Source organism: Tenrec ecaudatus, chromosome 2 (genome assembly GCF_050624435.1).
Source record: "Tenrec ecaudatus isolate mTenEca1 chromosome 2, mTenEca1.hap1, whole genome shotgun sequence".
In the NCBI taxonomy this organism is placed as follows: domain Eukaryota; kingdom Metazoa; phylum Chordata; class Mammalia; order Afrosoricida; family Tenrecidae; genus Tenrec; species Tenrec ecaudatus.
Window position 1 is genome coordinate 204,080,242 of NC_134531.1, and position 14,659 is coordinate 204,094,900.

Sequence of the window (14,659 nt, forward strand, 5' to 3'; positions counted from 1 at the left end):
TAATGATACATGGTCTGAACATTTTTTGTGTCATCTTTCTTTAAAATGAGCACAAATATGGATGTCTTCCAGTAAGTTGGCCAAGTAGCTGTCTACCAGAAAACCTGATATAGATGAGTGAGTGCTTCCAGTTGCTCATGAGCTTGTTAAAACATTTTAATGGTATTCCATCAATTTCCAGATCCCTGTTTTTGTATAATGCTGCTTAAACTTTTTCCTTCAGCACCATTGGCTCTTGCTCACATGCTGTCTCCTAACATGGTGGACTGGTGACAAGTTCTTTTTGATATTATGGATTATTTCCATCTTCTCTTGATGCTTCCTACATAATTAAATATTTTTCCATAGACTATTTCAATATTGAAAATCAAAGCTTGAATTATTTTATTGAGTTCTTTTAGTTTTAGATATCCTGAGTTTAATAGAGATCACAGCACATTGAATAGAACATTTCAAAAGGCAGCTTCAGACAAAGAAAAAGTTCAGTGTTAAAGTGAAGTGTGCAGAGATGTAGAGGTAGCAAACCGAGAAGGAAGAACACACTCAGCAATCTGATATATAGATGAAGCTATAGCACCCAATTTCATAAATTATATAAATAAATGTTATGCTATTTTTGGAATTTTAATCTGCTTGTACATTTTATATGGGCATACTAACTCAGGTTCCAGATAAAAGTGGATGTCACACTCCCAATTCAATTATTATATAAATATGAAAATTTTAAAATGTATACACATTTAAGAACTGTAAAAATAAATAAATTAACTAACAGGGTTGCTGGCTGTTAACCCTCTTGAATATTTTTTATTAGACAATAGCAGTTTGCCAATTAACCATCCTCTCCAAATGTCCACTGTGGACTAAGACCTACCTACCACAATCCTGTAGTAACACTGTACTTCTTAAGATAGGCACACTATCGGTAGACTACGCTGCTGCTTTGATGAGATGAGCAACACCTCCTTCAGAAATAATAGACTGAGTTTGGACAAATACTGATGGAAGAAAGTCCAGTGCTGTCAACCTCCAAGAAACCTGAGAAGACCATGCCTTCTTCCTAGCTGGCTGTGTGCCAATTGAAAATCCACATCAGCACAAGTACCTAGAAAGTATAATCATCTTCCTTCCTTCCTTCCTTCCTTCCTTCCTTCCTTCCTTCCTTCCTTCCTTCCTTCCTTCCTGCCTTCCTGCCTTCCTTCCTTCCTTCCTGCTTTCCCTCCTTCCTTCCTTCCTTTCTTCCTTCTTCCCTTTCTCCCTCTTATTTATTTCCTCCCTTCCTTCTTTCCTTCCTATCTACCTCCCCTCATTCATCCCTTCCTTTCTTTTTTCCTCTTTCTTCTTTTAAAAATTTCAACTATGTGCAAAATTGGATTTTTAAATTTTATTTAAGAATAATGTAATTGTATTTTGCAAAGAAAACTCTGAGAGATTTTTTTTATACCAAGCTTCTTTCTTACCCTATGACTCATTAATTTATGTTGAAAAAATAATTCATGCAATTTTCAAATACATGAATCATTACCACAGAATATACATGTACAATTAGAATATGCCAAAGAATAATAGTTCTAATTTATTTCAATTCCCAAAGACCCAACTGTGTTCCATCAATTAATTAAAAGTAGATAATGTGCAAATAAACTAATTGTTTCACCAGAAAGGAAGCAAACTATTTTATTGAATTTTAATTGAACCTCATTGAACCCTAAAATCAGAAAAATAACAATAAGAAAAGAATAACAAAACAAAATCCAAAAGATAAATCCCATATATATAACAGTGCTGAGATAAAGAACTCCAATAGAAACATGTTGTTGTTAAGTGCCATCTCGTTGATTCTGACCCATAGCGACCCTGTGCACAACAGAATGAAACAGTGCTCGATCCTGTGCCAGCCTTACAATTGTTCCTAACATTGCAGACAAAGTTTGCTCCTAACATGGCAGACATCAAAACATGACAGACATAATTTGAGAATAGCAATCCTAAAGTACAAACTATGTACACCAAAAGCTGTTGTTTGACCATGTTAGAAAGATTTGAATTCTCAATTTACGATGTGCCCCTGGTGAAACCACAGAACACCCACAGCTTTCATGACCTCACTTTCTCGAATTTAAAATAGGTATATTAGTTTATGGAGCAGTCTGCATTTGTAATTAAAATTTTTATTTTCTTTTTTTTAAAGTGAAAAATGACAGAAGTATAAATATAATAAGAGTAGCTGCAATAATCACAGTACTGAAAATAATTTGTCATATGATCAAATTAATTGACCTGGCAGAAACCATTTGATGATCTTTCAATATATTTCTGTAAGTCTATGTTGACTAGAGAAACAAACCCAGAGACACTCAAATATGTATAAGAGAGAGCTTTATACAAAAAAGTAAGTGTATAGTAATAAAACATCCCATCCCAATCCAGATCAAGTCCACGAGTCTGATATCACCCCATGAATCCGATATTAGTCCATACATTCCTCTTCAAACTCATGCAGCACATGAAGTGAAGCAAAATGCTAAAAGATCACAGGGCAGTGGGTGTGAAGTCTTGTGGATCCAATGTCAGTGGAAGTATCTCAGCTCTGGCATGGGTCTTCACATGGCTCCTCCAGCTCTCCAAGAGTGGCTCCTCAACAGGAAGGTGAAGCAGAGGGAGAGTCGCCCTGCTGCAACTTTTCAATAGGAAAACTAAGACACAGAGAGAGAGGGTGGCCCACCTCCCACGAGAAAGAGCAGAAGTTCCCAGACACCTCTTGAGAAGGCCACGCTCACATGGAGGCATCCATCATCAGGCTATGAAGTGATTGACATGGGTAGACTATATTTATCTACAAGTTGACATGAAATTATGTAACTACCACAAATTCTATACCAAATGGTATATCTAAACATTAGATCCTGACTCAAAAAGTTAGTATTTCTACGTGAAATATATAAATATCATGAAAATAATTCATGTGATTTTTTCAAGGTGATATAATGTTTATAATAAAACCCAAGAATCATGATTCCTAAAAGCTAATATATTTGTTTGATGACCATTCAGATAGTTAGGTCTTGTGCTAACTGCGCCAAAATTCTTGTTATTTGACAGTTAAGGCCTCCCCCCACGTGATTTAACATCATGTAAGCAATCCAATGATACATTCTATTCAGCTTGACCGTCTGTACAAATCCAATCATGTTGTTATTATTGTTAGTTACTATTCAGTTGGTTCCAGCCTACAGGGACTCTATACACAACAGAGTGAAACACTGAATGGCACTTCGCCACCCTGTGCTTGATCCCATTGTTGTAGCCACTGTGTCAATCCATCTGCTTGAGGGCCTTCTTCTTTCACACCGCCCCTCGGCTGTACCAAACATGCCCTTCTCTGGGGACTGGTCTCTCTTAACAACATGGCTGAAGGGCATGAGGCAAAGTACTCTTGCCTCTAAGAAGCCCTGTGGGAACTTCTTCCCAGACAGGCGTCTGTCTTTTTATCAGTCCATGGTACTTTCAAGATTCTTCTCCAGCACCGCAATTAAAATGCATATATACATACACATTATACATGTACACATACACATTTTAATATATAATATATACATACACAATATATAATACATATGTATATATAACAGCTTAATTATCTTTTAATATATTTAATATATATACAAGCTTAATTATCTTTTATTGTTGATATTGCGATTGTGAATGCATTCATAATGATTTTGCTGTTTGTGTACTTCTATAACTTCTTTTGTATTGGTGATATTTTCTTTTATGGAACTCTGTCTTTCCCTCACCCAAAGTTGTATATATCTGCTATGTAGTTAGAGATGTTCCTGCTCTCTCGTCCCATCCCTGGGAACCATCAAAATATGTATGTTAATTTCTGTATGTATACATTTAATTAAAATTCTAGAATTTAACTTTTCTTTATAAAAATGTTACATTAGAACACAAACTTAATATAAAATGAGTTTTGGTTATTTCATGTAGTGAAATGATTAACTTGATACCTGAGATTAATGGGTTTTTAAGGTCTCCTATATAGATAACCTAGCTTAATCTTTGAGGACTGTATTGAAACTTTCTCTCTTTCTACCATGAGCATCATAAAAGAAAAACTTTTCCACCAAATATCCCCCTTCCTCTGGTCTGTATTCCCCAGATCCACACTGCAATCACTCTGTTTGTCTGTCTTGTCCCACTTCTTTCTCTCCTGGGTACTCTTAAAACTATTTAGAACAGCTATCCCAGCTTCTGAATTTCAACCTTTAAATCATGGATTTTATCTTTTCCTTAGAGAAGTTTGGAGGTGACATTTCTCTCATTGAAAGGAAGATTGTCTTCTTTTGTCTCATTGACTGGAAATTGTCCAGTTCCTCTTGCTGCACGAACATGTTATTTCTATCACTCTTATAGTAGCAAATATTCATGGATGAAGACAACTAATCCATATTTTAGTGTTCTAGTTGCATGTGAAAGCAAAAAAAGCTTAAATAAGCAAATAGAATACAGTTTTTTATCCCAGCTTTTCAGAAATTAATACACAGTTATCACGTAAGTAGCACTTGTTGGCACTCTTTGAGAATATATTATAGTTATTGTTTGTAGAAGAAAGAAGTGGTTAGTATGCTAATGTATTATTAGATTAATTGACTAAATATAATCTGTAAATATATAGATACTGAATTCAAAATCCATTTTTCATTTTAAGCTTATAATCTCAAACTTTTTTTACATATTACTAAAATTCTGATGATTTTGTCCAAGATACAATTGATGGAAACAATCCCAAAGCAAAAAGAAAAAATAGTTTAGAGCAGAAAGAAACAATTTATTTTGGCAGATTGCAGCCAATACACTGAAATAGAGTTAGTGAAACTTGATCTTGTCCAAAGAATAAGGTTTTAAGTATCTTTAATTTTTTTTTAGTAAAGTGAGTAAAAAATGACTATCACTATATATATAGTTTTATAATGAGCCTCATTTTTTGTAACCCTGCATATTCATACATCAAACTTTTCTCCAAATGTATTTCCATAAATAAATTTTTATGATATCTACATTTATCTTGAAAAAATTAATAATAACATCTATATTTAGACTAAATGTTGCATTTTCAAAAGCACTCAATGAGAGCATTTAAAATATATAAACTTTTTGTGTAACTGGATAGAAAATTTTTATTAAGTCTTTTAGTCATGATATCAACAATTATTACAGGTGGTGTTCATCAAAGTATTAGAAAGAAAATTTGGACCTCTCTTCTATTATTCCTTCATGTCATATTCTTCTGAGCAAAATAGTTTTTGAGAATTCTCCAGTTTATATAATCTTTTGTAAAAGAAAATATAAGCTAAAATTATTATTAATATCTGACTACATTAAAATGTGAATTTGAAAACCTTTAAAAGAAGATGTTTTATTTAATACATAAAATAAGCAATATTATGGATTTTAACACTGAATTACTTGGATGTTAAAATTAATTGAAATGTGATAACTGAAATACAGTATTTTTATTTAGAGAGGCAATAGTAATTAAACATACCACCAAGATAAATAATGCTCAAAGAACAAAATATGCTACCATAATTGTATTCTGTACAAGATGTTATCAAACCTCAGTGGGTTAAGCATTCTGGGAGTATATGATTTGAAAACCATATCGCCCATAATCCCCTTTGGCAAATGCTATACCATTGAACCACTGCTTACCTACTTCTTATATCATTTATAGAGATTTCTTAAGCTAAGCAATAATTGACATTCTGATAAATATTATATGTGAAATATATGAAATCATTTAAAGATCAAGAAGGGAGAGATTGATTTCATCTCAATATCAAAGCAGAATTGCATGCATGAAACATGAAACAAAAGTGAGGACATTTGCATAATGAATAATAACCAATGTAATAATAAGAGAAATAATAGATTTTTTTAATTCTCCACCCTTGAATTTTGTCATTATTGTTGTTCAAGATACAAAATGTACTTTAAAACAGGATATTGGTAAATGAAAAGTGATTAATAAAAATATATGGGGCTTCACAATTTTAGATGCTATAAAGATACTAGCCATGATATGGAAATTATCTGGGAAGGAAACATCTTGAAACAGTAATATATAAAGAGTATGTAATTTATTGTTGATATTTATTTTTTAAACTTATATGCAATTAATATCATGGTTCATGTGGCTCTAAACTGAGACTATGATGTCTTGTTGCCTCCTCACTCACCGGTGATTAAATATACATGTTGCAAACAAATTGCAATTAAGAATCACACTCATCATTTTTAACATGCGTGATGACTTGTCTACTACTTGCCAAAAACAGTACATTGTACATTTAGGGTCGACCAGCCAGACCACTGTCCAAAATATGGGGGGAAACAGTCAATCACTAACTTATCTTGAGCTCCGAAATAGGAGCTACCACAGCACCTTAGTGGCTCCTTGTACAGATGAAAACACATAACATGTACCATCCTCGATATTATCCCCACCATTTAACAAGAACTTCTATAATTAGGATAAAGTAAAGACGTATAAGGTATTCGTGTATATGAGCTAATTAAGTCATTAGAACACTCTTCAGTCAAAATTATAGAGCTTGGCTTGAGAGGTTAAATAACTTTTTAACTGTAGCTAACAAGTTACAAGGCAGATGGACACGTCCAATACAGTAATGCGGAGATCAGAAGCCTTGCCTTTAATCATGACATCTATCTTTGAGTGTCTCACAATAAAGGGCAAATAAATATTAGTTATTATTTTCAGTTCATTTTCACATTAAGTAGATAATAAAATACTGTGATTTCTTACCTATGCAAATATCATGTACAACTTTTGCCTCTTTTTTTCATATGGGAACAGGTGGCAATATTTATATCACAGAAACTGGCAAAAACTACTTTCAGGATTCCCTCCCATCGGAACTAGTCATTGCTAAATATTTATCTGCATGGAACTGTGACATAAAATCAGTGCATCTCTGCAACTTTGAATATGACATGCCCATATTCCTGTCTATAAATGTACTGTTAGAAAACTCACTTCTTTATGTTTGCTTCCAGTACATAGATTTCACTTGGTGACAATGGCAACATGGAGACGATCAATCATACAGTAATCACTGAGTTTATTCTTCTGGGATTTTCCAATGACCCTGGAATGCAAATCTTACATGGGACCTTATTCTTGGTGGCTTACTTGGCAGCCCTGACAGGAAATGGGCTCATCATTTTTTTAATTACTTGTGATACTCGGTTTCACACCCCCATGTACTTCTTCCTGAAGAATCTGTCATTTGTAGACGTGTGTTACATCTCTGTCACTGTTCCTAAATTTGTTCTAAACTCTCTGATGCACAGGAACTCAGTGTCCTTCCTTGAGTGTGTTTTGCAGGTGTTTTGTTTCGTCCTTTTTGCTTGCACTGAATTAGCCATGTTGACAGTGATGTCTTATGACCGTTACGTAGCTATCTGCAAACCATTACATTACGAGGTCATCATGAGTAGACGGGCTTGTGAACAAATGGTGGTGGCTTCATACATCAGTGGGACGATCTCAGGAGCAATGCACACTGCAGCGACATTCTCCATAATGGTAAATTCGAATAAAATCCATCAGTTTTTCTGTGACATTCCACAAATTTTGATTTTAGATTCCAAATTGAACATAGGAGAAATTGGAATCATTGCTCTTATTTTTAGTACCACACTAGCTTGCTTTGCAGGCATTATTTACTCATATATCCACATATTTTCCATTGTCCAAAAAACCTCCTCTTCAGAGGGTAGGAGCAAAGCCCTTTCCACATGCATCCCCCACCTTCTTGTTGTGACCTTGTTTATCCTTACTGCTTCTTTGGACTACTTGAAGCCTCCTTCTAACTTGAGGTCTGTTATAGATCTCATTTTGTCTGTATTTTACACTGTATTGCCTCCAACATTGAATCCTATCATATATAGTCTTAGAAACAAGGAAATAAAAACAGCTCTTGGGAAATTGCTGGCCATGCAGGTATTTAAATCAAATTGACCATCATGGGAAGATTTAGTGGGATGTCATATTTCTTTAATTCTAAGATATGCTTATTCTCCAATTTTAATACACATAAAACATAGAAAATATCTTAAAATTTATGTAATCTTTAGTCGAATTGGAATTAATGACATCGTTATTAAAGAATGTGTTCCCAGTGCATGGGGAAAATGAAAACCATAGATATTATTGAACACTTCTTTAAATTTGACTCAACAGATGTTTGTGGATTAGCTAGTAAATGAAGTATATTTAGCAATATTAGGATATATAATTCATAAAAATCAAAATGTTTGCTTAAGAGGCTAGTAACAATACTATTTTAAAAGTATGAATTAGTTGTTTTCATTCTGAATTATCAGTTATCTTAATTTTAAAAGGATAATTATTTGGTTTAAATTGGGCATGCACTATCCAGAAAGATTCTGCAAAATCATGTTAAAAACATTAAAAATGAATTCACATATTTGACCTCTTATATTCCCTAAGCTTCAGTAACCTCATTACATGACAGGCAGAAGCAGCTGCGGAGGACCTGTGGTGTGAAATGTTTGTCAGTGATATTCCTAACACCTATAATTACACCCAGAGCCTCCCTTGAATCCATGTAACAGATAAATTCATGTTCCTTTTCCCTTTCTACATATTGTGTAAGTAGACACTGCATAACGTGTGCGATTCCAGCCTCTGGCTCCACTGTCTCTCTGCACAAGATGACTACTAAACTAACAGGAGTCTGTGTTCCTCCAGGGACACCAAGTGAAGGTGTCAACACGCTTTCTTATTAGAGCCATCTGCAGCTAATGGTGAAAATTACTTTGCACTATTTAAAATTTTTGTTTTCACTCATGCACCTGTACACAATTACATTTTATTTTAATAAAACTCTGTGACTACGTTCTGGACAATATGAGTCTCCTGAACTGTTATGGGAGGTGTTCTTATAGGTAACCCATCAGTTTATGAGTTCTATTCTACTAACTGGAATGTAACTGTTGTGGAGCTATTTTGGAACAAGTAAATGAGTCCAATACCTAAATAACTGCTTACTATGACCCAGCGTGCACAGCTTTCCAACAGCAATCTACACCTGTGTTCACTAAAAGAACTCTATACAGTTTGGATATTGGTTAAATAGCTGTGCCTCATTTGAAAAGTCAAAAGCTAAACTGCAAATTAATAATATATTAAAATTTTCTATGGCTATATTTTCATAAAAAGAAAAAGCTGTTTATGTTTGTCAAATATAAAATCTCAATAAAAATAAGAAAAACTTAAATCAGACATAATACACCTATTATATATTGTTTTTCATAAAGTTTACTTAAGTTATGATTAAAGAGTGTATTAAGTATAAATACAAATACTGGTAACTATAAAGGTAAAGACATCAACCAACAATTCAATCGCTCATTTACAATGCCACACATACACACAGATAATTTATAAGAAAGTAAAGATGAAAAATGATATCAGAAAAATGAGTGCAAAAAGAAAAACAGAAAAATACGCAATCAGAAAATAAAATTAGTAAAATAAGCAACCAAAAACCAAAAGAACTAATGATAAACATTGAAAAATTGGGGTTTTAAGAACATTAATAAAATTGAAATCTTATAAAGAATAATCAAGTAAGAGAAAAGTTTATATTTATTTGAGTAGAAAAAAGTTTCTTTTATTTGACCTGGATGAGCAAAGTAAATTGTTTATTCATTTGGCAATTATTTATTAGCATATTTGCAATTTATTTATCATTACATAATTAAGATACTCATATAATTAGAAATCTTGTCAAAAAATGGCATGTTCCCCCAAACAAAACATTCATAAATTTACAAAAGAAATAATAAATAATTATATATATATTTTGATTATACAATTAAAATTAAAATATGAGAAATGATTTTTGGATTTTAATAAATGTATTATAATAAAAATAAATATATTTACAAGGTGGAAAAAAATTTTAATGCAATTCAACATCTATTCCTACTTTTAAAAATTATGATTTAAGTTGAAATGTTAATAGTGATTATATTTTGCTAAAGGGTATCACTAAAAAATTCACAGATATAATAAATAATGATCAAGTGTTGATTGCTTTTATTCTGAATTCAAAGGGAAGTCATGGAAATTGCAATGCTGACTGGTTCTGAATATTTCACTACAACATGTAAAATCATTTTATTAATAGCAGACATTGTATACATTTAACTTGTATACAGCTATTAGCATTATTAGCGCTGAGTGTAAATATCATTTTATCCATTATAAAAGAAAGCACCTACTTGAGGTTTTTAAACTATATAATTTACAATAGCATCAAGCTAAAAGCAAAAATACTCCACTGACAATTGCGAGACCATTTCTCAAAAATTTTACATATAAAGATGAATGTAGTCAATTAATATTGCCCTTCCAGCCATTATTCATTTTGTGATGTATTGTGATTCTGAACTCTGCGTCTGTGCTCTAATTTCATTTTGAGGGCGTTTTCCTTTAACTTAATGGACACGGTTAAGGGGCATCAAATCCTGACTTTACTAGAGGGACCTCAGGTTCAGCAATACAACACTACCAACCACCCCACAGAAGACACAAGAGACGTTCTACTCCCATAGAAATTTTTCCGTCTCGGAAATCTACAAGGATAGTTCTACTCTGTTCTATAGGAGCGCTCTGAGTCAGAATTGACGAGTGACAATGAATTTGGTTCAGTGTATTGGAAGATGTGAAGCAAGTCACACTGTTTCCTTGGTTGTATCATCTGTTAAAAGACAAACAACAAAAAAATCCCTTCAGAAAAGCCATTCTTCCATCGAAAGAACATATTGAAGATGACTGTGTGAAGTGGTGTAGGCCAGGACCGGGGCACAGGACGGAACAATAAGACCAGAGACGAAGGCATGGAAACCGTGAGACAGAAAGGGGAGCAGTGTCAAGACGATGAGACTGAAACGGGTGAAAGAGGCTCACTGGCCCCAGAGGCAGGGGACAAGGGAGCATGTGGCTGAGAGGCTGAAAAATTGAAGGGAATTGGTTGCTGGCTGAGGAGCGGTGTTGCTGTGGACAATAATGCTATCCTTACTGTTTCCCTGTTGACTGATCCTGAGTTTGACAACTTAGTAACTGCCTTAGAGAAAAACCCCGTAAGTCGAAGTTTTGTGTGACCATGTCTTATGCTAAGGGAAGAATGGAGAGTGTCAGAATAGACAACAACAAAAAAGGAGTGTGGAGGGAAGTTTGTCCTCTGCCTCATGGTAATGGGAAAGCCAGAAGTGGTCAGATTTGGCCACCTCGGTGCTGTTGAAGCAAAAATATTCCCAATTAAAGGAAGTATCTACTAATAATGAATTAAAATCACAAAAACTTAAATTAAATCAAGGAATTCCCAAACTGTCAAGAGATTTTCTGGTCACGGAGAAATTTCTATTAAAAGAGCCAAGAATGGTTAAAAAATTCTTGAAGAATAGGAGAAAAAAATGTAAGAGTTACACAGTTAGCTATCAGGTCATAAATTTACAGTGGCCTTGGTACTGGTGCAGAGATCAATTAATTGAACAAAAAATTGGAATTAAAACTATTAGATATATGAACATTTATTTATTCATGCATTTATTTATTTATTTATTTATTTAATCATTTTATTAGGGGCTCATACAACTCTTTTCATAGTTCGTATATACATCATTTGTGTCCAGCACATTCATACGTATGTTGCCATCATCATTCTCAAAACACCTGCTTTCTACTCGAGACCTTGGTATCAGCTCCTCATTTTTCCCCTCCTTTGCCACTTCCCCCTCACCCCTCCCCATTGATAATTTATAAATAATTATTATTTTATCCTATCTTACACCACCAGACATCTCCCTCACCCAGTTCTCTGCTGTCCGTCCTCCAGGGAGGAGGCTTTATGTAGACTTTGTCATCTATTCCCCTTTCTCCTTCACCCTCCCTCTACTCTCCCGATATCACTACTCTCACCACTGATCCTGAGGGGTTCATCTGTCATGAACTTAATTTATGATAGTAATGATTCTTCAGAGATGAGGAAATGGCTTTTTTTTAATGATGCTTGAAAACTCTAGCATTCACAGAAAAACAAACAAGCAAACAGGAAACACCTCACAAAATACCGTGAGTTGATGTTTTTCTTTGGGACAGGGTAAAACTGCTACTGTGGGTTTCTGAGACTGTAACTCTTATAAGCAGCAGAAAACCTCTTCTTTCTCCTGTAAATTAGTTGGTGGTTTTGAACTGCTAACTTTGTGGTGAGCAACACATGTAAACAGTATGCCACTCCATGCTATGTCCCAAAATAAGCTTGCTAAAATGCAGTGTTTTAAAACAATTCAGTTTCCAGAAAAAAAAAATTGTTGGACAGCTTCATGACATGTGGGTAGTAATATTTCTTAAATCAAGCAAAATAACATAATAATAAAAAATCTGAACAATGATAAATTTAGCTATATTAAATTTGACTAATTTACCAGACACTGAAAGTATAAGAAACTATGAATAAATAGAAATTTCTGAAACACAGGTATTGCTTCTAAGCAAACATATGTAAATCAATTAATAAAAGACAAACAATCTCATACACACTTTGGTTTCTACAAATTTCCTCTTTCCATATAAATGACATAAAATATTTGTTATTTTGTGACTGAATTATTTTATTGTTTGTTTCAAATTGTATTCTTGATTTATCTTTATGGCTGAGTGGTTTTTCTTTATGTATATATATGAAATTTTGTTTAACCATTTCATCTATTGATGGACTTTTAATTGTGTTCATCTTTTTTCTATTGTGGAAAATGTTATAATAAATGTTAATGTACTGGTTTCTGATTTGTGTTTTTGCCTTCATTTCTTCTGCACATATACCTAGGATTGGAATTCATGGGTTTATTGTACATTTAAACTTTTGGAGGAACTGCTAAACTATTTTATGTAATGGCTGCGTCATTTTATATTGTCAACAACAATGAGTGTGTGTTTGATTTATTTTCAACCTTGATAACACAATTTGTCATTTAAATTTTAAAAAGTAATTCTATTCTAATGGAGGTGAAATAATAGCTCATTATGTTTTTATTTACATATTCCTAAAAGATAAGGATTTTGAATATCCTTTCTTTGGGCTATTTGAATATCCTATTTGTTAAAATGTTCTTTGATTATGTTTATTTGATCAGTTTTTGATTTATTTTTCCATTTGTTGTAAAATTTATTAAATATGTTTTCAATATTAATGTATAATCTTTTATGGGATGTTTTGGATATTTTTTATTATGTTGAAGAATTTCCTTTCTATTCCTCTCTTTTTAGGGCTTTAATTATGATTAGATATTGAGCCTCTGTATTGGACATGGTTCTCTAGAGAGACAAAACCAGATTGCTAGTAATTGTATATAAATATATTTATAAAGATAAATATATTACACGAGAAATGAACCATTAAATTATATACAGATAGATAATACAAAAAATTAGCAGTTCTTTAAGGTTTGAGAGATGACAGTTGCCAGTCCCTTTCTGTAGAGAGAGCTGGGCTATATATACCCAGGCAGCAAACAGCAAGGTGGGTCCCCAACTGTCACCAACTGTCGGTCCCCAGCACGAGAGATGAACATTCCACTCGTGTGGGCTTAAAGGGACCTTAACTTCCAGAGACACAGTCCACAGGCTAGCCATCCCACAGGTAGTGTACCCTTTAAATTGAGGCACAGAACAAGCAAGGCAGCCACACGCAGGTCCGATGATTAAAAAACGAGAGACAAGCAAGGCGAGGCTCATGGAGCCATTTATCTTATCAGCCCTTCAATTAATCCTACTTGTGTTTATCGGCCAGGCTGACACAATAAACTGTCGCAGTCTCTAAATTATGTACTTTTTTTTCTGTAGAGATGTTCATATGGCTCTTTCCTATAGTACTAATAATGTGCCTATTACATTGATTGATTCTCCAATATGCAAGCATTTTGATATTCATAGGGTATATATCCCATTGGTCATGCTGAATAGTTCTTTTAATATGTTTTTAGATTAGTTTTGCTTTGTTTTATTAAATATTTTTACATCTACAGAGACCCTGGTGGTGTAGTGGTTACATGTTGTGCTGCTGACCACAAGGTCAGCAATTCAAAACCACCAGCTGCTCCACAAGAGAAAGACAATCCCGCACACTCCCATAAAGAGTGACAATCTTGAAAAAATCACAAGGACAGTCCTAACCTGCCCTACAGCGTCACTAGGAGTCAGAATGGGGTTCATGGAAGTGAGTTTGATGGGTGTTTTTGTTTGTTTATTCATTGGATGATTGATCTGTAATTCTCATGTGTTGTCTGCGTGTGGTATCAGGGTAATTAATGCTTGCTTCATGGAATATGTTAGGAAGTGAGTCTTCCTCTCCTTTTTAGCTGGGAAAGTTTAAATACAATTGGAGTCACTTTTATAAATATTTAGGACACATCCCCCATTAAGTCACCTCGTGCAGTAATTTGCTTTGTGGGGAAGTTTTTGATTACTGATTCATCTCTTCACTTGTTAGGATTTGTTGAGATGCACTGTAGCTTCTTCAGTCAATACAGGAGCTTATGA